This window comes from Pleurodeles waltl, chromosome 4_2, assembly GCF_031143425.1.
Source record: "Pleurodeles waltl isolate 20211129_DDA chromosome 4_2, aPleWal1.hap1.20221129, whole genome shotgun sequence".
NCBI classification, from domain to species: domain Eukaryota; kingdom Metazoa; phylum Chordata; class Amphibia; order Caudata; family Salamandridae; genus Pleurodeles; species Pleurodeles waltl.
In genome coordinates this window covers 1,036,617,477-1,036,640,732 of record NC_090443.1, presented here as the reverse complement: position 1 = coordinate 1,036,640,732, position 23,256 = coordinate 1,036,617,477, and positions in this window count along the sequence as shown.

Sequence of the window (23,256 nt, the reverse complement as noted above, 5' to 3'; positions counted from 1 at the left end):
TGATTTTGTGCAAGACAATTTGGTGGTCAGTGATGGACAGAGTGGTTGAGAGGTATGCAAATGTGTGAAACGTTTTGACTCTAACTAGTATTAGAAGATCAACAATATGCCATTGAGGACTGTACCTTTCCCTAGTGGGACAAGCAAGAACGTTGCACTGCATTTTGCATCTCTGTTGCTTGCCAGAGGATAAGCACTACATGATAGTTCTGGTGGACTATTACTCTAAATTGATGTATTCCTCTTTTGTAGGAGCAGCCACAATGGATGTAGAAACTGAGTTTTTGAAGCATGCTTTTGTGATTAAGGGTGCTCCAATGGAAATGGTGATTGATACTGGTGTTCAACTCGGGTCCAGCAAAATGGGAGATTTTTTGAGTCAACTGTGCTAAACATTACACGGTATCACTATACGGTCCCCTAACAAATAGACTGTGGAGTGTGCTACTCAATTATTAAAAGAGGGTATTGAGAAGGTTGTGAGCAAGTATTACCAGATTGTTAACAAACTGGTTGTTTGATCCTACGGGTGTATCTAAAAAATGTCTTTCGGAGGGCAGTGTAAGGAAAAGGGTTGCGTCCAAACTAAAGAAAATTAAGTTCTTTGACAGCAGAATGGGTACCTCACAAGTATTTGTGTTAGTTGGGGATTGGCTCCTTTTTAAGCGCAAGAACAGTAATGATGCTAAAAAAAAAATTGGTTTTGAGAGTCAAGATGGAGACTCAAGGTTCACTACATTTTGAGGATGGCAGATAATGGCCAAAAAGGAATTTGGCTTATTTAATGGATGATCAAGTGCAGATGTGCAAGCCTTGTAGGAAAAGCCATGCGAATAGTGTTTTTTATGTGGGAGACTGTGTGTTAGACAACTGTGGTAGTAGTCATCATGACCGTCTGAAAGATGGACTGTCTTCTGAGCTAAAACAGGAGTGTGGTGAGGAGACAGGTTTTGAGAATCCAACTAGTGTTCATGTGTGACTGAGTGATCAAGTGCCACAAAAATTGCATGATTGCACTTTGTCTTAATGAGATTTTCTTATCCTTTGATTTCCCTTTTGATTTGTTGCTGTCTAATGAGGGATGATGTGTAGTATTGTATTTTCTGCATTCTAGGATAGAACTGTTATATATTTAGTTGTAGCTTTTAAGCTTTGTTATGAAACGTGTTGTTCTTGTGCTCTGGCTGTGTGAATGCTTGTTCTGGAATGCTGCTGCATTGGAACTCACAATGGATCCAGTGACACTACTGCTGCAGCAGACATGGTACATCATGGGGCGTGATCCCTGGCACTGACAGCACTACCTACCTGTATCTTGCCATTAGGTTGTGAAATAGCCCTAGGGTCATGGAGACAGGAGTGCTGAAATAGGCAGCTCTCCCTCTTGCCAATTGAAAGCAGGCCCAGACCTGCTAAACATACATTTAAGAGTAAACGATGAACCCTCAGTATGCACACATTGCCGTAGGAATGTTAAAACATGCTCTTCTTATCACTTCCAAGCACCACCATGTCTGTTCCCGGACCTCTTCGAGGGGTGCTTGTGATGCCATCTTTTCTATACTGCCTCCATAGTTCCTCTTCCTCCTGGCTTTTCTTAACATCGTTCTCGATTGGCTGGTTTCCACAGCAGCAAGAGAGTCTAGTGAACTGGCACAGGAGCCAGTGAGGCCTTTTCTTTCCTAACTTGTCTTTGGGCCCTGACAGGTTCCTACAAGATTATTTCTTCCCCCATCTCGCCTGCTAGATACCTCATTTTGTAAACTGTGTCTACACTGCAGGATGAGGAGGGCACATCATGGTTTCACAGTTTACCAGCTGTCGCTGGCAAGTAACCATGACTTGACTTGCTAAGGTCTCAGAATAAACTGAACTATGCAACTTTCTTTACAATCTCTTTCATTCCAAAATTGAGACTATTCATTCCGCTTTCAATCTATACCCTTCATGACACATTTGTTTTCATTCAGGCCAGGGTTTCATATGCTCTGAGTTTGATAACCTTAATATAACCAACCGCTTGGACCCTCATTGATCTCTCTCTGGCCTTTGACACCCTGTCACATTCCATCCTTCTCTACCATCTGTATGACTATGGAATTCAACCTAGTTACTCTTGCTTGGCTGGATTTAATTCTCTTAGTCGTAGACAGTGCACTTACCTCTCTGTGGCTCATCCTTTACGTCTCCATGGCTTTTCACTGAGCCCTACTTTATTGTACTTAATATTAACCTCTTAAATCATCCTTAAGTCAATGTCCAATCTTCATACAATGTCAAAGATGTATTCTTGTTCGTGATTGAAAAATGTAAACCTCGTAATAGCAGTGCTATTCCTTCTCCAGCATTTCTTTCTTTCTTTAGAACGTGATTGTATATTAGTAGGCCACCTGGTGTCAGTAAATGTAACAATATATATATATATATATATATTTTGGTGGGGAGTTTTCATCATCAATTGTTAACATAAATGTAAGAAAATACTCCTTCCATTCTTGACAGTTTATTGTAGGTTCTCCTGGTCTAGGTATAAAGAAATTAGGGGGAGTAAATGTGCTGCTGCCATTTTTACTTACATTTATGTGGTGAATGTAGACAGAAAATTTAATGTAATCTCTCAACATAGTACTGAAGAACAGAAGGATCCCATTAATGTCAAATGAACCTTCAGTCGTCTTGCAAATCAACCCTTGTAGGAAGTTGGCTCTGTATGCACTATTTCAAAGTAAGAAATAACATGCACAGAGTCCAAGGGTTCCCCTTAGAGGTAAGATAGTGGCAAAAAGAGATAATTCTAATGCTCTATTTTGTGGTAGTGTGGTCGAGCAGTAGGCTTATCAGAGGGTAGTGTTAAGCATTTGTTGTACACACACAGGCAATAAATGGGGAACACACACTCAAAGACAATGCCAGGCCAATAGGTTTTTATATAGAAAAATATATTTTCTTAGTTTATTTTAAGAACCACAGGTTCAAGATTTACTAACAATACTTTAAATGAAAGGTATTTCACTTAGGAACTTTGAATTAGCAAAATAGCATATACAGTTTTCACACAAATGGCAATAAGCTATTTTAAAACTGGACACTGCAATTTTCAACAGTTCTTGGGGGAGGTAAGTGTTTGTTAGTTTTGCAGGTAAGTAAACCACCTACAGGGTTCAAAGTTGGGTCCAAGGTAGCCCACCGTTGGGGGTTCAGCAGGGCAACCCCAAAGTTACCACACCAGCACCTCAGGGCCGGTCAGGTGCAGAGGTCAAAGTGGTGCCCAAAACACATAGGCTTCAATGGAGAACGGGGTGCCCCGGTTCCAGTCTGCCAGCAGGTAAGTACCTGCGTCTTCGGAGGGCAGACCAGGGGGTTTTGTAGGGCACACCGGGGGGGGGGGATCAGCACAAAAAGTAAACCCTCAATGGCACGGGGGCGGCCGGGTGCAGTGTGCAAACAGTCGTCGGCTTTGCAATAGGTTTCAATGGAAGACCCAGGGGTCTCTTCAGCGAAGCAGGCAGGCAAGGGGGGGGGGCTCCTCAGGGTAGCCACCCCCTGGGCAAGGGAGAGGGCCACCTGGGGGTCGCTCCTGCACTGGAGGTCGGATCCTTCAGGTCCTGGGGGCTGCGGGTGCAGTGTCTTTACCAGGTGTCGGGTTCTTTGAAGCAGGCAGTTGCGGTCAAGGGGAGCCTCTGGATTCCCTCTGCAGGCGTCGCTGTGGGGGCTCAGTGGGGTCAACTCTGGCTACTCACGGGCTCGCAGTCGCCGGGGAATCCTCTCTGTAGTGTTGCTTTTCCGCAGGTCGATTCGGGGGCATCAGGTGCAGAGTGCAAAGTCTCACGCTTCCGGCGGGAAACGTGTGTTCTTTAAAAGTTGCTTCTTTGTTGCAAAGATGTTTCTTCGTTGGAGGAGAGCTGCTGTCCTCAGGAGTTCTTGGTCCTTTTAGATGCAGGGTAGCCCTCTGAGGCTTGCTGGAACGCGTCGCTGTTGCATTTTTTCTTGAAGTGGGGAGACAGGCCGGTAGAGCTGGGGCCAAAGCAGTTGGTGTCTCCGTCTTTGTGAGACAGTAGCCTCTTTCTAGCCTTGTTACCCCCACTTTTGGCCTGTTTGTGAGTGTATGTCAGGGTGTTTTCACTGTCTCACTGGGATCCTGCTAGCCAGGGCCCAGTGCTCATAGTGAAAACCCTATGTTTTCAGTATGTTTGTTATGTGTCACTGGGACCCTGCTAGTCAGGACCCCAGTGCTCATAAGTTTATGGCCTATATGTATGTGTTCCCTGTGTGGTGCCTAACTGTCTCACGGAGGCTCTGCTAACCAGAACCTCAGTGGTTATGCTCTCTCATTTCTTTCAAATTGTCACTAACAGGCTAGTGACCAATTTTACCAATTTACATTGGCTTACTGGAACATCCTTATAATTCCCTAGTATATGGTACTGAGGTACCCAGGGTATTGGGGTTCCAGGAGATCCCTATGGGCTGCAGCATTTCTTTTGCCACCCATAGGGAGCTCTGACAATTCTTACACAGGCCTGCCACTGCAGCCTGAGTGAAATAACGTCCACGTTATTTCACAGCCATTTTACACTGCACTTAAGTAACTTATAAGTCACCTATATGTCTAACCTTTACCTGGTAAAGGTTAGGTGCAAAGTTACTTAGTATGAGGGCACCCTGGCACTAGCCAAGGTGCCCCCACATTGTTCAGGGCCGATTCCCCGGACTTTGTGAGTGCGGGGACACCATTACACGCGTGCACTACATATAGGTCACTACCTATATGTAGCTTCACAATGGTAACTCCGAATATGGCCATGTAACATGTCTATGATCATGGAATTGCCCCCTCTATGCCATCCTGGCATAGTTGGCACAATCCCATGATCCCAGTGGTCTGTAGCACAGACCATGGTACTGCCAAACTGCCTTTTCAGGGGTTTCACTGCAGCTGCTGCTGCTGCCAACCCCTCAGACAGGTTTCTGCCCTCCTGGGGTCCAGCCAGGCTTGGCCCAGGATGGCAGAACAAAGGACTTCCTCTGAGAAAGGGTGTTACACCCTCTCCCTTTGGAAAATGGTGTGAAGGCAGGGGAGGAGTAGCCTCCCCAGCCTCTGGAAATGCTTTCATGGGCACATTTGGTGCCCATTGCTGCATAAGCCAGTCTACACCGGTTCAGGGACCCCTTAGCCCTGCTCTGGCGCAAAACTGGATGAAGGAAAGGGAGTGACCACTCCCCTGACCTGCACCTCCCCTGGGAGGTGTCCAGAGCTCCTCCAGTGTGCTCCAGACCTCTGCCATCTTGGAAACAGAGGTGCTGCTGGCACACTGGACTGCTCTGAGTGGCCAGTGCCACCAGGTGACGTCAGAGACTCCTTCTGATAGGCTCCTTCAGGTGTTGCTAGCCTATCCTCTCTCCTAGGTAGCCAAACCCTCTTTTCTGGCTATTTAGGGTCTCTGTCTCTGGGGATTCCTTAGATAACGAATGCAAGAGCTCATCCGAGTTCCTCTGCATCTCTCTCTTCACCTTCTGCCAAGGAATCGACTGCTGACCGCGCTGGAAGCCTGCAAAACTGCAACAAAGTAGCTAAGACAACTACTGCAACTCTGTAACGCTGATCCTGCCGCCTTCTCGACTGTTTTCCTGGTGGTGCATGCTGTGGGGGTAGTCTGCCTCCTCTCTGCACTAGAAGCTCCGAAGAAATCTCCCGTGGGTCGACGGAATCTTCCCCCTGCAACCGCAGGCACCAAAGAACTGCATTACCGGTCCCTTGGGTCTCCTCTCAGCACGACGAGCGAGGTCCCTTGAATCCAGCAACTGTGTCCAAGTGACTCCCACAGTCCAGTGACTCTTCAGTCCAAGTTTGGTGGAGGTAAGTCCTTGCCTCCCCACGCCAGACTGCATTGCTGGGAACCGCGACTTTTGCAGCTACTCCGGCCTCTGTGCACTTCCGGCGGAAATCCTTTGTGCACAGCCAAGCCTGGGTCCACGGCACTCTAACCTGCATTGCACGACTTTCTAAGTTGGTCTCCTGCGACGTGGGACTCCTTTGTGCGACTTCGGGTGAGCACCGTTTCACGCATCCTCGTAGTGCCTGTTTCTGGCACTTCTCCGGGTGCTGCCTGCTGCTGAGAGGACTCCTTGTCTTGCACGACGTCCCCTTTGTCCCCTGACGCAATTGGCGACATCCTGGTCCCTCCTGGGCCACAGCAGCATCCAAAAACACTAACCGCACGATTTGCAGCTAGCAAGGCTTGTTGGTGGTCTTTCGGCGGGAAAACACTTCTGCACGACTCTCCACGGCGTGAGGGATCCGTCCTCCAAAGGGGATGTCTCCAGCCCTTGTGGTTCCTGCAGAAACCTAAGCTTCTACTGTCCAGTAGCAGCTTCTTTGCACCCACAGCTGGCATTTCCTGGGCATCTGCCCATCTCCGACTTGCTTGTGACTTTTGGACTTGGTCCCCTTGTTCCACAGGTACCCTCGACTGGAAATCCATCGTTGTTGCATTGCTTTTTTGTGTCTTTCCTGCAGAATTCCCCTATCACGACTTTTATGTCCTTTGGGGAACTTTAGTGCACTTTGCACTCACTTTTCAGGGTCTTGGGGTGGGCTATTTTTCTAACCCTTACTATTTTCTAATAGTCCCAGCGACCCTCTACAAGGTCACATAGGTTTGGGGTCCATTCGTGGTTCGCATTCCACTTTTGGAGTATATAGTTTGTGTTGCCCCTATCCCTATGTGTCCCCATTGCATCCTATTGTAACTATACATTGTTTGCACTGTTTTCTAAGACTATACTGCATATTTTTGGTATTGTGTACATATATCTTGTGTATATTTGCTATCCTCATACTGAGGGTACACTCTGAGATACTTTGGCATATTGTCATAAAAATAAAGTACCTTTATTTTTAGTATATCTGTGTATTGTGTTTTCTTATGATATTGTGCAAGTGACACTAGTGGTACTGTAGGAGCTTCACTCGTCTCCTAGTTCAGCCTAAGCTGCTCTGCTAAGCTACCATTATCTATCAGCCTATGCTGCTAGACACCCTATACACTAATAAGGGATAACTGGGCCTGGTGCAAGGTGCAAGTACCCCTTGGTACTCACTACAAGCCAGTCCAGCCTCCTACAGTCTTCTCTGCAGGGCTTTCAAGTTAGCAGTCCTTCTTCGTCTTAGGTTGCAGGAATCTATCTTCCTAGGTTCTGGGGGCCCCTAAATACTCAATTTAGGGGTGTGTTTAGGTCTGGGGGGTTAGTAGCCAATGACTACTAGCCTTGAGGGTGGCTACACCCTCTTTGTGCCTCCTCCCTGAGGGGAGGGGGGGCACATCCCTAATCCTATTGGGGGAATCCTCCATCTGCAAGATGGAGGATTTCTAAAAGTCAGAGTCACCTCAGCTCAGGACACCTTAGGGGTTGTCCTGACTGGCCAGTGACGACTCCTTTTTTTTCTCATTATCTCCTCCGGCCTTGCCGCCAAAAGTGGGGCCGTGGCCAGAGGGGGCGGGCAACTCCACTAGCTGGAGTGCCCTGGGGTGCTGTAACAAAGGGGGTGAGCCTTTGAGGCTCACCGCCAGGTATTTCAGCTCCTGCAGGGGGAGGTGAGAAGCACCTCCACCCAGTACAGGCTTTGTTACTAGCCACAGAGTGACAAAGGCACTCTCCCCATGTGGCCAGCAACATGTCTGGTGTGTGGCAGGCTGCTAAAACTAGTCAGCCCACATTGGAAGTCGGGCATGGTTTCAGGGGGCATCTCTAAGATGCCCTCTGGGGTGTATTTTACAATAAAATGCACACTGGCATCAGTGTGCATTTATTGTGCTGGGAAGTTTGATGCCAAACTTCCCAGTTTTCAGTGTAGCCATTATGGTGCTGTGGAGTTCGTGTATGACAGACTCCCAGACCATATACTCTTATGGCTACCCTGCACTTACAATGTCTAAGGTTTGCTTAGGCACTGTAGGGCACTGAAGGGCATAGTGCTCATGCACTTATGCCCTCACCTATGGTATAGTGCACCCTGCCTTAGGGCTGTAAGGCCTGCTAGAGGGGTGACTTATCTATGCCATAGCAGTGTGAGGTTGGCATGGCACCCTGAGGAGAGTGCCATGTCGACTTAGTCATTTTCTCCCCACCAGCACACACAAGCTGGCAAGCAGTGTGTCTGTGCTGAGTGAGGGGTCCCCAGGGTGGCATAAGACATGCTGCAGCCGTTAGAGACCTTCCCTGGCATCAGGGCCCTTGGTACCAGGGGCACCAGTTACAAGGGACTTAACTGGATGCCAGGGTGTGCCAATTGTGTAATCAAAGGTACAGGTTAGGGAAAGAACACTGGTTCTGGGGCCTGGTTAGCAGGCCTCAGCACACTTTCAAATCATAACTTGGCATCAGCAAAGGCAACCATGCCAAGGAGGCATTTCCTTACAACCCTCATTCTGAGATCCCTGTATCAAATCTTCATGAGGTAAATTTGGATTCAACTGCTGCCGGGACATTGTTTCCCGTCTACAAATCGTTTCCCCCAAAATGGACCTAAAGTATTACACAAGGTACATTACATTCCTGACTTTGCAGACAGTCAGAGGAACAGCGTGGATGATGAGCTTGCACTGGGCAATGTTCACATTCACAGATGATTTGGGCTGAAGAACTAAAGGTGGAAGTCTCTACCAAGTTTGCTCTTGTAGTGGTTTGTGAATGTTGATAGAAGTTAAAAAATCCTTATTTAGGATTTCACTTGTAGTCTACTTTGGTCATCCCATGGGCCATTGTTTCATCTAGACATTAATTCTAGACATTCCTTTGTGTACTTTTTGTTTTTTTTAATGAAATAGGTGCCCTAGGATATTCTTTTCATTACCATGTGGATTCCAGCCGAAGTTCTAGACTAGTCAGCAAACTGTAGTGGTCAACATGTATTTATATGATCCAGTTAAGTTATTCAGGTCAACAACCCTGGTTATGTACCCACTTTGATCAAGTGCTTCCCCCAACTGATCCTGAAACACATACATTATATTTAAAACGCAAACATTCTTATAAGAATATATCTATAAACATTCTAGTTATGGTGAAACATTAATTAAAAGAAGAACTTGAGGTCAAGTACACTGCACGTACTCTCTTTATATAAATGTCACCCCTATGACATACCTTACTCGCTGACATATGCTGAAGATATGCAAATTGTCATCAGGCTGGAAGATAATCTTGGAACTGTAACTCTGACATCACCGCATGGTTGATGGCCAACTCATCCAAATTATATTGTGATAGGATGGAGGTGAGGATTGTTGGGATTCCCCTTTCATCGGGACCTCCACCTGGTAGTTTTCAGAGTAAATATCTTTATCTGTTCCATCTGACTGCATCAGAAAATCTAGTTTCTTCCTTAATTTTGCTTTCTCTTACCTGTGAAATTAATTACATTTCAGTTCAATTGTTTTCACCAGAAGATGCTCCTTAAAAATCATTCTTAGGCTCCATGTGAACTGCTGGATAAGTTTGATATAAGCCCTTATTCTCTCCCGAGCTGAATATGGCAACTCTAAATTGAACCTCCTCTTATGTCACCCCAAACCTCCAGATTGTTCAGAATTCTTCTATGGGGTCTATTCTTGGCATTCCTCGTCATTCATCTATTGCTTGCTGCCTCCTAAATCCCTTCTGTCTTCCTAGTCTATATTTTTAAATGCTTTACGCATATAGTTATTTTCAAGAAGGTACCCATCTTACTCCAACAGTACTTTGACCCTTTTTTACCATCCAGATCTTTACAGTCTGCCAACTACGTTGTTCTCTGTCTTCCAGATATTCGGAAGTGGAAAGGTTGGCTAGGCGGACTAGCTTTTTCACACTTCAATGCCACATAATAGAGCCAGTTCACCATTTATCTACACCTGGAACAGTCGCCGTTTTGTACCAAACTCTATCCTCTCTTTGGGACATGGTAGAGCCACAAGACATGGGTAACAATGTGCTTCCTAAGTTCTCATCATCAGAAGACAGAATAATATTTTTCTTATGTCCTATTGCCAGCTTGTGTTTGACACACATCTGCCAGTGAAGGTCTGGTGTATTATCAGCATTTATCTTGTCCAGCACAAATCTGCAATTTGTATGTCCTCATAGCAGTCCTTGCTATCTGGTTGCTGTTAAGTCTGTAACATATAATTAATAAATAATTACTGAAAAAAGACTTCTGATAGTTCTCATTGTACATAGTAACTTTGGTCCCAAGGATGTAATGATGAATCTTTTTAGTAATGTATTTAGTCATGATTACACCTAGTTTTAGTTTTGATATTCAGGTGATACACTCAGCACAATGGTTTCAATGAATTATTCCAGTTAGAAATCCCTATTTGAATTTACAGTACTGTTGATGCAAATTAAAGGGAGTGCAGATAGCCGCTACCTTACTGGCTGTTATACTAATGAGACGTCATCCCAGATGTAATTTACAGTGACTGTTAAAATATGTTTTGTTTTAATTTGACTTAGACAGTTTGATCAACTCCCATGCAATTTAAAAGGAATGCAGAGACTTATTGGCAGAGCTAGATGTAAGGATGGAGTAAACTAGTTACTCTGGTTCAAAGTTCAAAGTGCTTGAACGTAATGTGTTTGTAGGAATTTTCCTGTGTGGCCAACCCAGATGCAATTTTCACAGAGTGCAGCATTACTCAGGCATCAAATCAGACACAGAGAGAAAACAAATCAGACATAGAGGGGATATTGCTGGGAATGTAGAGAATTACTTCAGATCTAGGTGCCCAGTTGGACAAATAAAATCAGAACAATTCCTGTACATTGACCCAGATCCAGTGTGCGAGCAACATGAAGGATTGCACTAATTCTATAAATTCATCTGAAGTATTATAGTTGCAACAGCTGCAGTGTGGCTGACACTGACTGATGGAAAATGGGTTATTGGTCAGGTAAGTACCTACACTTAGCAATAGGCCACTAACCTCCACTTAGGTCCAGTTAAGTCTCAGTAAATTAAACCTAGCTCAACCCTTGGTAGCTTGGCAACGAGCGACAAGTCTTAACTTAGGAGACAAAGCACAAAGCATTCAAATATCACAAAACAGTAAATAAATAAAACACAGGAAACAGTTTAAAAATCCAAAATCAATTTATGAAAATAGGAAATATTTTTAGCTTTAAAATGACACCAAAACAAATAAAATCGGATAAGGAGAACCAGAGATATGAATTTTTAAAGAATTAGTGCCTTCTAGCGCATAGAAACAAAAAGCGCCAATCTGGTCATCTGGTCGCACCTCGACCGGGGAAAAGTCAAAATTTAAGGCCGACCGCGATAGAGCCCTGCTCAGCTACAGCCAACAGGAGGCCTCGGTGAAAAGTTTACCTTAGAGCTTAGTCGTTTTTCTGGAGATTATCTTCAGCGGGACGAACCTGTCAGTCCAATCTGACCTCCTGGAACTCTTCCTCCGATACGCGTCGCTGGATCCCTCGGTGGAGATTTTTACCTTCGGACTTAGTCGGTTTTTTTAGGTGAAAATCCTACGATCGGGGAAATCCTGAATCTTGATCCGACGTCCTTGAAGCCCTCTTCGGATACACTGCCAGGGAGGTACCAGTCAACTTCCTACGTTCAGACTTAGTCACTTTTTTGGAGATTTTCTTCACCGGGACGAACCTGCAAGTCAGGCCGGGTCGCAGTTGAGGCAAGCCGGCTAGAGTTGCCGCGGCGGGTCGGTTCCTCTATGGAGCTTTTTTTCAAAAGTCCTCCAAACTTCATCAAACTTCTGGATCTTCTTCCAGATGTTCTTTTAAGGTTCTTTTGAGGTCCACAGTTCACCCCAAGGTTAAAGAAGCTGTGAGATGCAACTTGAGAGTGCGGACTACAACTCCCAGAATGCACCTGGTGCAAACTCCTTTTTGGCCACTGGACAGTGGTCAGCTGGTTGGTTTCTTCAGGAGTTGGTGCAGGGGACTCTGGTTAGCAAGTTTTCACCTGTAGCAAACAGGGAGTCCCTACTTGAACCAGTTGAAGCCAGGCAAAGTCGTTATTGTGGTGAAGCCCAAGTGTGCAGCTGGTGCAGTCCTCCAGAGTGCAGTGTCCAGGTGCAGGCCAGGGGTCCAGCAGGGCAGTCCTTCTTCTTCTGTAGTTCATCCTTGTTGGAATCTGACCTGGTAGGGAACTGAGGTGTGGGTGCAGATCTACCAGTTTTATCCTTGCTCCTGGGTGAAAAACAGGGGGGTCCTGGTTTTTCTTCTGTAGTTCTACCTTGGTGGAATCTGATCTGGTAAGGAACTGAGGTGTGGGTGCAGATCTACCAGTTTTATCCTTGCTCCTGGGTTAAAAACAGGGGGTTCCTGGTTCTCCAATTAGGGGCAGAGTCCTTCCCCCTGTGATGACCACTTCCTGGGAAGTGTGGCAAAAATCAATCCCAGGGAGCAACATTCCTCAAAAATCCATCATGGCTGAAAGTGATTTTTGGAGGTTACATCTGGCTGAGCCCACCCACTGGTGTGGCTAAAAATCCTAAACACACCCCTCTCCTGCCCTTTCCTAATCTAATCAAGGGGGCACCTAATTGTCTGGGTTTGCAGGATAGGATGGGAGGGTGTTACTTGGTTGCTCCAAGTGTCCTTCCCTGCCTTTGAAGACCAGTTTGGCAGCCCTCCCCCCTTCCTGCTTCCCCATCTGCTGAGGGAAGATCTCCTCCCCCAGGCACATTTCTTTGTGTTGAGCCAGGCCACTTAACACCTCATCACGGCAGCCTGGCCAGGCTGCCAGAGGCTGGCCAACAGAGCAAAGCAGCAAAAACACTGCTAGCTGAAGTTGTCAACTTTTCAGGTAAAGTTTAAAACTCCTTACCTGAACAAGTTATATTCAGCTGTGGGATTTATGATAACAATTCATTTGATACCAAACTTGTGGTATATCTGTTACTTAAGGGGACTTTTAAAATTAAAATAAAGTCTCCCCATTCTAGCCTATGGAGGCCATTCACTACAATGAGGGAAAAACAAATGTGGCTGTTTTACCTCACCAGGGCTTATAAAACTATTTTTATAAGGGCCCTGCTTATAGTTACATGGCACCCAGTCCTAGGGGCACATAGAGCACACCTTAGAGGGGACTTATAGGTAAAAATAAGGTAGTTTAAGGCTTTGGAACTACTTTTAATTCAAAAGTCGAATTTGCATGTAACTTTAATTTAAAAGCAGCCAGCAAGGCAGGCCTGCCTTTAAAATGACACTGGGCACCTCAGCAGTGCACCTATGGTGGCACCACCTATGCTGGGGTCCCTAAACCTACATGCCCTACCATATACTAGGGACGTAAAGGGAGGTTGACTTAGCTAATTATAATTAGTCCAATTTGCATACTGATGTTACACGGAGCACAGGCCCTGGGACTGGTTAGCAGTACCCCGGGTACTATCAGAGTCAGGAAAACACCAGCAAAAAGTGAAAAATGGGGGCAAAAAGTCAGGGGGCCTCTGCAATCAGCCCTGTTTTCTCACACTGACCTAATAAGTTATGAGTGTGCAGATATATGTAAGTCCCAGGAGAAAATTCAAAATCCTACTGAAAATAATGTACCTGATTAGCTCAAACATACAACGAATATAGGGAATACTGAGACATTATTGAAGGATTGAAAAGACACATAAAATATTGTTTGGAACAATAGCCATGTCAAACCATTCCAGATGTGAGGTGTGTCATAAAGGATTTTTTTAGGCTTCCCACCTTTATCATTTGGGACATTTCGGAATTGTGTTACTGGCAGGGTTAGAGCTTTTACCCAGCATAGTTACATTATAATAACTACACTGCTGTATTTCAGAATGTGTTTAACATGCCACAATGGTATTAAACAGGAGATTTAATTTCCAGCCAGGCCCTTCACATGAAGATAAGGCAGATGGAGGATGATGCCAAAGTTTGTGTTCTCGAATATGGGCCCGGCACAACAATCATAACAGGGGTTCTGCTCTAAAATGGCATGTGGACTCTCTTCTGGTGAAGGAATGAGTCCAGAAACGGGATGCGCCAACAGTGACCGGCTGAAGTGGGGCGGGACCCAAAGGCTCCTTTAAACTTGAATTGCACGCCCGCTGCCGCGGGACGCGCCAACAGTGACCAGCTGACGTGGGGCTGGACCCAAAGGCCCCTTTAAGGGGCGGGCCCGTCCTGCGCCTGTCATCGCCAGGAAGAGGCGGGGCTGGGCCACCCCCTTAACATTCACTCTACGATTGTGGTGTTGCGACATTAATCTATCTGTCATTTGAAGGTACCCTTTTTATAATTTAATTCTCTAAGTACGCTCCATTTTTATAGTCACTTCATGTGCAATCTCGGTTGACAAAGGATTGTGGAAATCTGTTTCTCATCTGGGGCAGTTGGGGACGGGCATAAGCCCCCCAAGAACTGGCTCTGTGCTCTTGTCGTGCAGGAAAAGCATGTGACTTTGATTGTGGTAGCTGGGGGCGGCCCAAGCCCCTACAAATTAGACATTTTGCTTGCTCATTGAAAAGTGTTGACTTTGCCTTTTCCCCATTTCAGTCAGGATGGGGAAAAGGAAAGCTAGCAGCAACCTTGCAGGGCAGGGGGGGGGCAAAGAAAGTACCTCGCCACGCTGCTGAAAATTGTACTCTATCCCAAATTGACTACTTAATTGAAGAAGTTGAGAGTATGCTTGCACCTAAGCCGCCTAAACACTCCAATGGAAGGCCTGATGCTGCGACCAAAGATATAAAATCCTTCTTTATTCCTGTGACTCCTGTGAACAATAAGCCTTTGTTTGTACCATCCTGTGGGTCCCAACCAGACCACATTAGCCCAGCCACTTTGACTACCCACATAGAGATCTCTAATCTGAATGTGGCTAACCAGCAGGACAGTGCACCTTCTCATACAAGCTTTTCTAATAGCTTTTTACCCTTGGCTATACTGGCAACCCCCAGCCCTGAGAAAGATGTTCCAAGGAATGCCGAGGAGCCAATAACACATCTAGCTACTCAGATGGATCAGCCTATGGAGGCACAGTTACTTGAAATAAGATCTGAAATAACAAGTTTAAAAGAGTACCTCATTGGTCCACATGAAGCTTGATGGTTTAACAGCTGCTATTGGGGATATTAGGAAATCTTCGCTTAACTGCAAATTTAACTCTTCCCTCACACAAGCCCAGCTAACCGACATATCTACGAAGGGTACGCATAGGGGAAAGGATGCAGGAGCGACCTCACTACCCTGTTTACGGGAAGTGGGTGTAGCTCCTGTAGTGGCTAATTCACATAACCACAATATTATATAGTGTTAAGTCCGTAGCCAATGTCAATAAAGCCATATAGCCAAGTCCCCTGTCTAGGAAGTTGCCGCATGGTCAGTGTAACATCTATATGACGAACATACCTAAGTTGAGACATGGTTCAAGGGAACTAGAGGCTTCACTGAAGAATAAAGTAATTCACTGGATAAGGGTCGTGAAAAAATGTAGGTCCGTTATACGGGACGATTTAATAACTGCCCAGAGATTTACAAATGATACCTCCGAAACGGACCTCATAGGGCTGCAGCTGAGCAGCCAGAGTTTAGTAAAGGGCCTTTTAGCTCTTGAATTAAGATCAAGACCTGACACTTTTTCTCATGTATCTCTTGTCCAGTCGATCCCACTCCCAATGGCTAACCGGTTTTTCAGTGATAGACCTAATTTAAGATCTTCTCCCAAATCATGCATCACAAGACGGGAACTTACAAGCAGCCCAACTTCAACCTTAGATTGACGCAAAGCCCCATCAGTAGAGGCAGGGAAGGACAACATTCTTGCTACAAAGCCCTTAGAACTATGCGACCCAGACACCCTTCCGCTGGGCACAGTGGGACTAGAGTTGGGAGCACGTCACAGCGTCCATGCAGAAGGGAGGTATAACGGAACTACTCCCCCTATAAAACGAGTAGTGAGTTTGTCCAATACTGGGGTTAGCAATGAACCTTCAATTAATTTCTTATCATGGTATGTGGCGGGTGTGTCATCTAAGATAACTAACCCAGAGTGGTGTAGTTTCATGGATCAACAACACATTATCTTTTTACAGGAGACATGGGCCCCCTCTTTAATTCACCGAGCAGGATACTGGACCTTCCAGAAGGCCGCACTGCCATCTCCATCTGGCAGAGCGTCGGGGGTTTATTAATATGGCTCAGACATGATCTGTTCACCAAGGCAAAGGAGCTGCCCTTCCCCTCGAGGGATATATTAGCAGTGGAGGTCGTGTTCAGCGGCCCGAGGGGGACAGTTTGCATATTTCTCGTAAACATATATATTAGGCCTGGCCCGCAAAAGTCTCAGACCGTCCAGGTAAAAATGCTAATAGACTTTAAGAAACCACTTATCTGGGGGGCAGGGCCTAGTCGTCGCAGGAGATTTTAATATGCAGTTGAACTGGGAGGTTGACTTTCAGCAAAAAAGAACTCAGTTTACCCATCCATGGGATAGATCAGGTCAGGTACAGGTACAGGTTATAACAGAATCAGCAGGGGGAGCAATAGATCTAGTGGGGGACTTGACTTTAGCAACGGGACTTAGAATATTCAATGGGAACACGAAATCAGGCATTTAGGTTCAACCTTCTTTGCTGGAATCATTTGACATTAACCCCTTCTGTGCCTTGGACGAGATGATCTCGTCCAAGGCTACAGTTCCCCTGTGCCTTGGACGAGATCATCTCGTCCTAGGCACAGGGGAACTTGGGGGCGCGCTAGCGCGCCCCCCGTGCACCCCCCTTACCCCCCCAAGTCGGGATGGAAGGGGAAGACCTTCCCCTTCCACCCCCGACCCCCCCCACCCCCCCCTGTGACATCAGCGCGCTTCCAGCGCGATTGAAAAAGAAATGCAAAAGCATTTCTTTTTCAATCACTTGGGAGGTCCGGAGGGGCTTCAAAGGGAAGGAAAAGTATTTCCTTCCCTTTGAAACCCCACTAGACACCAGGGATTTTTTTTTTTTTTATTGAAACACACAAAGGGAGCGACCCCTTGGGCAAGGGTCGCTCCCAGGGGGGGCATTTTTTTGAGAAGGCCTTTTCTGCCCCCCCTGGGGGCAGAAACCTCTAGGCACCAGGGACCATTTTTTTTTTAATTTATTTTTTTTATGTTTCATTTCTTTTTTTTTGGTGGGGAGCGACCCCTTAGGCAAGGGTCGCTCCCCTTGGGGGAAAATTATATTTTGGCCATTTCTGCCCCCCTTGGGGGCAGATTGGCCTATTTTGATGAGGCCAATCTGCCCCCAAGGGGGGTAGAAACCACTAGACACCAGGGAATTTTTTCTTTGCGGGAATTTCACGCAAAGGGAGCGACCCCTTAGGCAAGGGTCGCTCCCTGGGGGGGAGGGCAATTTATTTTAGGCCATTTCTGCCCCCCCTGGGGGCAGATCGGCCTATTATTAGGCCGATCTGCCCCCAGGGGGGGCAGAAACCTCTAGGCGCCAGGGCAAATTTTTTTTTTGTGTTTTTTTTTTTTTTTTGTTTCTTTTTTTAGAGATGGGGAGCGACCCATCAGGCAAGGGTCGCTCCCCTGGGGGGCAAATTGTATTTAGACCATTTCTGCCCCCCTGGGGGCAGATTGGCCGATTTTAGGTCAATCTGCCCCCAAGGGGGCAGAAACCACTAGGCACCGGGGATTTGTTTTGTGGCGCCAATGTCACGCAGGGGGAGCGACCCCGTAGGCAAGGGTCGCTCCCGGGTGGGGTGGGGGTTGGGAGGGCAAATTTATTTTAGGCCATTTCTGCCCCCCCCGGGGGCAGATCGGCCTAATATTAGGCTGATCTGCCCCCGGGGGGGGGGCAGAAACCTCTAGGCGCCAGGGCAATTTTTTTTTTGTTTGTTTGTTTGTTTTTTTAGAGATGGGGAGCGACCCATCAGGCAAGGGTCGCTCCCCTTGGGGGGCAAATTGTATTTAGGCCATTTCTGCCCCCCTGGGGGCAGATTGGCCGATTTTAGGTCAATCTGCCCCCAAGGGGGCAGAAACCACTAGGCACCGGGGATTTGTTTTTTGGCGCCAATGTCACGCAGGGGGAGCGACCCCGTAGGCAAGGGTCGCTCCCGGGGGGGGTGGGGGCTGGGGGGGGGAATTTATTTTAGGCCATTTCTAGGCCTATTATTAGGCCGAACTGCCCCCAGGGGGGGGCAGAACCCTCAGGGCACCAGGGCAAATTTTTTTTTTGTGTTTTTTTTTTTGTTTGTTTGTTTTTTTCGAGATGGGGAGCGACCCATCAGGCAAGGGTCGCTCCCCTGGGGGGCAAATTGTATTTAGGCCATTTCTGCCCCCCTTGGGGGCAGATTGGCCGATTTTAGGTCAATCTGCCCCCAAGGGGGCAGAAACCACTAGGCACCGGGGATTTGTTTTTTGGCGCCAATGTCACGCAGGGGGAGCGACCCCGTAGGCAAGGGTCGCTCCCGGGGGGGGTGGGGGCTGGGGGGGGCAAATTTATTTTAGGCCATTTCTGCCCCCCCTGGGGGCAGATCGGTCTATTATTAGGACGAACTGCCCCCGGGGGGGGCAGAACCCTCAGGGCACCAGGGCAAATTTTGTTGTTGTGTTTTTTTTTTGTTTGTTTGTTTTTTTCGAGATGGGGAGCGACCCATCAGGCAAGGGTCGCTCCCCTGGGGGGCAAATTGTATTTAGGCCATTTCTGCCCCCCTTGGGGGCAGATTGGCAGATTTTAGGTCAATCTGCCCCCAAGGGGGCAGAAACCACTAGGCACCTGGGATTTGATTTTTGGCGCCAATGTCACACAGGGGGAGCGACCCCGTAGGCAAGGGTCGCTCCCGGGATGGGGGGGCTGGGGGGGGGAAATTTATTTTAGGCCATTTCTGCCCCCCCTGGGGGCAGATCGGCCTATTATTAGGCCGAACTGCCTCCAGGGGGGCAGAACCCTCTAGGCACCAGGGATTTTTTTTTTGTTGTGTTGTTTTTTTTTTGTTTGTTTGTTTTTTTCGAGATGGGGAGCGACACATCAGGCAAGGGTCGCTCCCCTGGGGGGCAAATTGTATTTAGGCCATTTCTGCCCCCCTTGGGGGCAGATTGGCCGATTTTAGGTCAATCTGCCCCCAAGGGGGCAGAAACCACTAGGCACCGGGGATTTGTTTTTTGGCGCCAATGTCACGCAGGGGGAGCGACCCCGTAGGCAAGGGTCGCTCCCGGGGGGGGGTGGGGGCTGGGGGGGCAAATTTATTTTAGGCCATTTCTGCCCCCCCTGGGGGCAGATCGGCCTATTATTAGGCCGAACTGCCTCCAGGGGGGCAGAACCCTCTAGGCACCAGGGAATTTTTTTGTTGTGTTTTTTTTTTTGTTTGTTTGTTTTTTTCGAGATGGGGAGCGACCCATCAGGCAAGGGTCGCTCCCCTGGGGGGCAAATTGTAATGAGGCCATTTCTGCCCCCCTTGGGGGCAGATTGGCCGATTTTAGGTCAATCTGCCCCCAAGGGGACAGAAACCACTAGGCACCTGGGATTTGTTTTTTGGGGCCAATGTCACGCATGGGGAGCGACCCCGTAGGCAAGGGTCGCTCCCGGGGGGGGGGGGAATTTATTTTAGGCCATTTCTGCCCCCCCTGGGGGCAGATCGGCCTATTATTAGGCCGAACTGCCCCCAGGGGGGGGGGCAGAACCCTCAGGGCACCAGGGCAAAAATTTTTGTTGTGTTTGTTTTTTTGTTTGTTTGTTTTTTTCGATATGGGGAGCGACCCATCAGGCAAGGGTCGCTCCCCTGGGGGGCAAATTGTATTTAGGCCATTTCTGCCCCCCTTGGGGGCAGATTGGCAGATTTTAGCTCACTAGGCACCGGGGATTTGTTTTTTGGCGCCAATGTCACGCAGGGGGAGCGACCCCGTAGGCAAGGGTCGCTCGCGGGGGGCAGATTTATTTTAGGGCATTTCTGCCCCCCCCCCTCCCGGGGCCGGCTGAGCTAGAGGCCAAACTCCACAGGTAGGCACTTTGCAAAAAACACCTCTGTTTTCTGTGAAAAAATATGTTCTGTCCACGTTGTGTTTTGGGCCATTTCCTTTCGTGGGCCCTAGGCCTACCCACAGAAGTGAGGTACCATTTTTATTGAGAGACTTAGGGGAACGCTGGGTGGAAGGAAATTTGTGGCTCCTATCAGATTCAAGAACTTTCTGCCACAGAAATGTGAGGAACATGTGTTTTTTTAGCCACATTTTGAGGTTTGCAAAGGATTCTGGGTAACAGAACCTGGTCCGAGCCCCGCAAGTCACCCCATCTTGGATTCCCCTAGGTCTCTAGTTTTCAGAAATGCACAGGTTTGGTAGGTTTCCCTAGGTGCCGGCTGAGCTAGAGGCCAAAATCTACAGGTAGGCACTTCGCAAAAAACACCTCTGTTTTTTTCCAAAATTTAGGATGTGTCCACGTTGCGCTTTGGGGTGTTTCCTGTCGCCAGCGCTAGGCCTACCCACGCAAGTGAGGTATCATTTTTATCGGGAGACTTGGGGGAACGCTGGGTGGAAGGAAATTTGTAGCTCCTCTCAGATTCCAGAACTTTCTGCCACAAAAATGTGCGGGACATGTGTTTTTTTAGCCAAATTTTGAGGTTTGCAAAGGATTCTTGGTAACAGAACCTGGTCCGAGCCCCGCAAATCACCCCTCCTTGGATTCCCCTAGGTCTCTAGTTTTCAGAAATGCACAGGTTTGGTAGGTTTCCCTAGGTGCCGGCTGAGCTAGAGGCCAAAATCTACAGGTAGGCACTTCGCAAAAAAAAACTCTGTTTTTTTCCAAAATTTAGGATGTGTCCACGTTGCGCTTTGGGGTGTTTCCTGTCGCCAGCGCTAGGCCTACCCACGCAAGTGAGGTATCATTTTTATCGGGAGACTTGGGGGAACGCTGGGTGGAAGGAAATTTGTAGCTCCTCTCAGATTCCAGAACTTTCTGCCACAAAAATGTGAGGGACATGTGTTTTTTTAGAAAAATTTTGAGGTTTGCAAAGGATTCTGGGTAACAGAACCTGGTCCGAGCCCCGCAAGTCAGCCCTCCTTGGATTCCCCTAGGTCTCTAGTTTTCAGAAATGCACAGGTTTGGTAGGTTTCCCTAGGTGCCGGCTGAGCTAGAGGCCAAAATCTACAGGTAGGCACTTCGCAAAAAACACCTCTGTTTTTTCCCAAAATTTAGGATGTGTCCACGTTGCGCTTTGGGGTGTTTCCTGTCGCCGGCGCTAGGCCTACCCACGCAAGTGAGGTATCATTTTTATCGGGAGACTTGGGGGAACGCTGGGTGGAAGGAAATTTTTTGCTCCTCTCAGATTCCAGAACTTTCTGCCAGAGAAATGTGAGGAACATGTGTTTTTTTAGCCACATTTTGAGGTTTGCAAAGGATTCTGGGTAACAGAACCTGGTCCGAGCCCCGCAAGTCACCCCTCCTTGGATTCCCCTAGGTCTCTAGTTTCCAGAAATGCACAGGTTTGGTAGGTTTCCCTAGGTGCCGGCTGAGCTAGAGGCCAAAATCTAAAGGTAGGCACTTCGCAAAAAAACCCTCTGTTTTTTTCCAAAATTTAGGATGTGTCCACGTTGCGCTTTGGGGTGTTTCCTGTCGCCGGCGCTAGGCCTACCCACGCAAGTGAGGTATCATTTTTATCGGGAGACTTGGGGGAACGCTGGGTGGAAGGAAATTCGTAGCTCCTCTCAGATTCCAGAACTTTCTGCCACAGAAATGTGAGGGACATGTGTTTTTTTAGCCAAATTTTGAGGTTTGCAAAGGATTCTGGGTAACAGAACCTGGTCCGAGCCCCGCAAGTCAGCCCTCCTTGGATTCCCCTAGGTCTCTAGTTTTCAGAAATGCACAGGTTTGGTAGGTTTCCCTAGGTGCCGGCTGAGCTAGAGGCCAAAATCTACAGGTAGGCACTTCGCAAAAAACACCTCTGTTTTTTTCCAAAATTTAGGATGTGTCCACGTTGCGCTTTGGGGTGTTTCCTGTCGCCGGCGCTAGGCCTACCCACGCAAGTGAGGTATCATTTTTATCGGGAGACTTGGGGGAACGCTGGGTGGAAGGAAATTTGTAGCTCCTCTCAGATTCCAGAACTTTCTGCCACAGAAATGTGAGGGACATGTGTTTTTTTAGCCAAATTTTGAGGTTTGCAAAGGATTCTGGGTAACAGAACCTGGTCCGAGCCCCGCAAGTCAGCCCTCCTTGGATTCCCCTAGGTCTCTAGTTTTCAGAAATGCACAGGTTTGGTAGGTTTCCCTAGGTGCCGGCTGAGCTAGAGGCCAAAATCTACAGGTAGGCACTTCGCAAAAAACACCTGTTTTTTCCCAAAATTTAGGATGTGTCCACGTTGCGCTTTGGGGTGTTTCCTGTCGCCGGCGCTAGGCCTACCCACGCAAGTGAGGTATCATTTTTATCGGGAGACTTGGGGGAACGCTGGGTGGAAGGAAATTTGTAGCTCCTCTCAGATTCCAGAACTTTCTGCCACAGAAATGTGAGGAACATGTGTTTTTTTAGCCAAATTTTGAGGTTTGCAAAGGATTCTGGGTAACAGAACCTGGTCCGAGCCCCGCAAGTCACCCCTCCTTGGATTCCCCTAGGTCTCTAGTTTTCAGAAATGCACAGGTTTGGTAGGTTTCCCTAGGTGCCGGCTGAGCTAGAGGCCAAAATCTACAGGTAGGCACTTCGCAAAAAACACCTCTGTTTTTTTCCAAAATTTAGGATGTGTCCACGTTGCGCTTTGGGGTGTTTCCTGTCGCCAGCGCTAGGCCTACCCACGCAAGTGAGGTATCATTTTTATCGGGAGACTTGGGGGAACGCTGGGTGGAAGGAAATTTGTAGCTCCTCTCAGATTCCAGAACTTTCTGCCACAAAAATGTGAGGGACATGTGTTTTTTTAGCCAAATTTTGAGGTTTGCAAAGGATTCTGGGTAACAGAACCTGGTCCGAGCCCCGCAAGTCAGCCCTCCTTGGATTCCCCTAGGTCTCTAGTTTTCAGAAATGCACAGGTTTGGTAGGTTTCCCTAGGTGCCGGCTGAGCTAGAGGCCAAAATCTACAGGTAGGCACTTCGCAAAAAACACCTCTGTTTTTTCCCAAAATTTAGGATGTGTCCACGTTGCGCTTTGGGGTGTTTCCTGTCGCCGGCGCTAGGCCTACCCACGCAAGTGAGGTATCATTTTTATCGGGAGACTTGGGGGAACGCTGGGTGGAAGGAAATTTTTTGCTCCTCTCAGATTCCAGAACTTTCTGCCACAGAAATGTGAGGAACATGTGTTTTTTTAGCCAAAT